General features: G+C 39.5%; 1 pseudogene; it reads right to left on the bottom strand.

Moving 5' to 3' along the window:
- Window positions 1-1,204: 1,204 nt before the first annotated feature.
- LOC127197001 (L-lactate dehydrogenase A chain-like) lies at window positions 1,205-2,198 on the bottom strand (annotated as a pseudogene).
- Window positions 2,199-4,511: the final 2,313 nt, after the last annotated feature.

The following is a 4,511-nucleotide window of genomic DNA, read 5'->3' as shown; positions in this document are numbered from 1 at the left end:
AAATTGCAATTGGAAAATCAAATTCTACTTTAGTTATTGTGCACTGAGACTACCTCCTTCTATTTTAGAAATCAGTAATACTAATATCATTTTTTAAACTTTTGAGCTGATGAAATAATGATATTTCTCTTTTCACACTCCCAAACTCTCTTATATAACTCTCCACATCCTCCTTCAAATCCATGGTTTCTTTTTCATTTATTTTCATTAATATTAATTTTAAGAAAGACTACAAAAAATTAAAGATAAACTTTTACTCCTACCTCCATGGGTAATTAAAAATTAAGAACAAGATTCTGCTGCATAAAAATACCAGCTGTATTATTTCTGCCAGTTCACAGCCTGAAAATAATGCTTTCAGTTTAAGAAAGCATTATTCAAAATGACAAGGGCAAGGCATCACTAAGCCAGGACACATTTATTTTTTAACCTTTTCCCTTTCCTCTGATATTTTGTGTAAATGATGAAAATAATGGATATTTATTTACTCCACACTTAACCACTCAATATGAAACTGGACCTTGCAATGGCTATTCTTGGTTTCAATTTGATTATATGTAGAATTAACTAAAACCCAAAGGCCTGGGCACATTGGTAAGGCATATTTTTAAAATAAATACTTGGAAGAAGGAAAACCTCTTTCTAATATAGAATTCTGAGGTTGGAAGATATACCTTTAAATCAGATTTTTTTTTCACTGTTCAAGTTTTATTTAGTACTTTTGTTGGTATGACACTGGGGCAGTTGGTTGCATCATCGATATGCAGATCTTTTTACATAATATTGCTATGTACAGTTGACACATATAATGCACAAAATAGTATACTTTAGAACAGTTATGCAGAAGATATGCACACTGGAAGATTTACACACTGGAGCCAGGTTATGACTAATTGGGATATCACTATTCTAGACATGTTTGGTGATGGTGCACAACAGTGACACAGCCGTCTATCAGGATTATTGAAGCTTGGACACAATTGGCAGTGTGTTTTGTGGGGCACAGTGGGGCTGTCATACTAACCAGGATACAACTACCCAAGTACCACTTAGCATCAGGGTAGAGTGTGGGAACTGATGTTTACCCCAGACAATCTCAAGACAACTGCACTAACCAGTGCTCAGATGAAGAGGAGATAGAGTGTGGTCTCCCTAGAAACCCTGCTACAGCATGCACAGTGAAGTGCTAGGACATGAGTAGACTTCAGTGCCGCAGGTCCTTCTGGATCCCCCCATTGGGTATCAGCACTCTTCTTCAGGCGGGCCTCCTCTTCAGGAGGCAGGGTCACCTTCACAACATCCAAAATTCCATTTTTGTCCCAGTATACAAGGGACACTGAGGAAGACATTATCCTTGATGTCATAGAGGCCCTTAATCATGGTGTGAATGGGATGCACCCTCCAAAGATTCTTCATTGTGCTGCCAGCCAAGTCTTCCACAGAAAGGCCAATGGCACAAGATGAGTACCCCTTCAGTTTGATCACTTGGTAGGCACTATAAATAACCTGCTTGTGGATCTCTTCCACTGCTACTTCTATGCACCAGTGCCCATTTCTGTATTCAGATTCTTCAGAGAGATGCAGGTAATATTGACCACTCCATAAGGGCACACTGGAGTCCTCACACTCCCCTAGGACTCACCCAGGACAGCTTATCTGGTGAATTCCCAGCCTTTCTCCCACCGGGTAATGGAACCAAGTAGAATCCAGATTGCAACCACTTCCACTAACTAGGTTTTTGGGAAAACCAGTTATTTTCAAGCCACATAGGTCAAGATATCCACTGGATTGAAAACAATGAGCAGCTTGCATTTGGACTGTACTTCACAGGACTGGAAATGATGAACTTGAAGATATTCACATTTCCCCGTACCAAATGGAGTCACATCTCTCTGTCTTGATGACAGGCCCCAGCTGTGGTTAATGATCAGCTTGGAGTCTAGTCACATTATGGCCTTTGCCAGAGACAAATCTTTGTGTTCTAAGGGAGAGGCTGCCAAGCTGGAGGTCCATCATCTCTCCCTTCAGCTTGTCTTTCTATGACATCAATAATGGCAAACTCATCTGCCAAGTCCTTCACTAAGATACTGATGGCTCAAGCAGGCCAATTGTACCAATCCCAATAATTGTTATTTTTTTCTAGGGGCCTGGTCTTCATAAAAATGATTCATAATCAGCTGTTTCTTGACAGATGCCATCTTGAACTTTGAACTTTTGGTGCAGCTAGTGCAGGATGTTGGGCACTGGGCACATGATAGGATGGCCTGAACTTTATTACAGTGGCTCCATCTCCTGATCCAGATCTTTTGAAGTGGTGAGATCAATCCTTCATTTGTACCACACCTTCTCCTGGCAGCCTATATAAAGAACATGAAAGAAGAAAGATTGCTATCTCTTTGCCAGTTTGCTCTTACTCTTACACCATGCCTATTTCTTCACTGAATTCATAGCCTGCCTCCTGAAGATTTGCAGATATACTGAAAACCACCTGAGTCATCCAGCCTCATGTATTGAACAACAACTGGATTCTTGGACTTTTTATTGGTTGACAACCACCAGTGGACTAGCTGGACAATAGTTTGTATGTCATTCTTGTAAATGTTGTTTTCAGTGCCTCAGAAATAAAATATTTTCTTCATTAATATACTGGAATATAGATGTTGTTTTTAATTTTTATGATGATGGGATGAGATAAGAGCTTACACAAGTTTTATTAATACATGGCTTGGCTGAACTCACAGTGTTTCTATCTAACTATCCCTAGGCTTATGTCTAGAAGCTGCTATCCTCCATACAATATAATCTTCTGTAAGCCTAAACCTTGAAGGCCTCAGCTTCCAGCCTCTGTCTGCTGACTTAGACCTAGAATATTTTTGTCCATCAAGACTTTCTGCTGAATAAGCTAATCCTTTCCAGCTATTTCTAAACTCTTACTGGCTGGATCATCTCAATTTTTCTGCCTTAAAATTCTTCTCCAAGTTGACTGATTCAAATTGAGTTCTCTCTGATTCTCACTGAAGTGTACTGCTTGGAAAATATGCCTCTGAACTCCATGAACTGAAATTCACTGACTGTAGGAACTCAACTGCCTTAAATTGAACTGCACCAAGCTCAACTTTCCTGTCTCTCCATGTACTACTCTTAAGTAGCTTCTTTTACTTGTTTGTTCTCTCCCAAGGGTTTGGATTATTGTATCTCTGATACATTTTATCAAATCTTTCTCTTATTTGTCACTTTGTCTGCCATTCAATAGACATCATTGTTTGCAATTAAAAGTATGTACTAAAGGTGTGTCTGTATTCCAGCTAGAGGGATTAATGATGTAGCCTGGCCATTGTGTACTGTACTCCCAGCCCACAGGTCAATCTCAATCCCAGGAGGTTTGCGGCTACCTGGGCAGACAACAGAGACCTCTATACCACTGCCCACTGCCTGCTGGATGTCCTCTGGGCAAGCCCAGAATTGGTGAGCTGTACTCTGCTCATTGTGTGCTCCATATCCTGTACCATAGCCTTACCTGCTGACCTAAATGCCTGTGGCCAATTCAGCTTCCATGTCTGGAGTCCTGGATCCACCCAGGACAGAATGAGTTCTGCATCCATCAGGGACAACCAGAGGAATGAAGCCATCAGACCCATAAGAGGCCTGCATCCATCAGGAACAACCAGAGGCAGTGTCATCAAGGACTACCAGAGATAAACTACACCACCTTCCCAGGCTCCGTTTTCTGGCCTAGAACTCAGCCTGCATCATGTGATCCCTATGAATACCAGAAACAACCCGATGCTTAAGGACCAGCATAAGAACACAAACAAGATCCAGAGCAATAGGGAAATAACAGAACCCATATATCATACTAGAACAAGCCTAGGATATGGTAACACACATGAAACACAAGAAAATGACCTTAAATCCAATTTTATGAAGATGATAGAGTTCTTTAAAGAAGGAATGAATAAATCCCTTCAGAAAATACAGGAAAACACTAACATGTAAAGGAAATGAATAAAACTGTTCGAGACCTGAAAATGGAAGTTGAATCAAACTGGGGGAATCTTGAACATGGAGAATGCAGGGGAGAGAACAGAAAAACAAATTTAAGCATCACCCAAAAATTCAGGGATGGAAGAAAGATTCTCAGGTGTAGAAGATACATTTAGAAGAAATTGATAGATCAGAAAAAGAAAAGGTTGAATCTAAAAATGTCCTAACACGAAACATTCATGAAATATGGGATACTATGAAAAGACCTAAGCGCAAGAATAATAGGAATAGAAGAAGGTAAAGAGGTTCAGCTCCAAGGACCAGAAGGTATTTTCAACAAAATTATCAAGAAAGTTTTGTATGCCTATAAACATACAAAAAAGTATACATATCAAGAAATAAATTGGACCAGAAAATAAAATCCTCTTGCCACATAATAATCAAAATCTTAAATATACAGAACAAAGAAAGAATATTAAAAGATGTAAGGAAAAATACCAAGTAAATTACAAAGGCAGATTGATCAA

Source organism: Acomys russatus, chromosome 13 (genome assembly GCF_903995435.1).
Source record: "Acomys russatus chromosome 13, mAcoRus1.1, whole genome shotgun sequence".
Taxonomy (NCBI): Eukaryota; Metazoa; Chordata; class Mammalia; order Rodentia; family Muridae; genus Acomys; species Acomys russatus.
The sequence above is the reverse complement of the archived record's forward strand: the minus strand, read 5'-3'. Positions and strand labels throughout refer to the sequence as shown.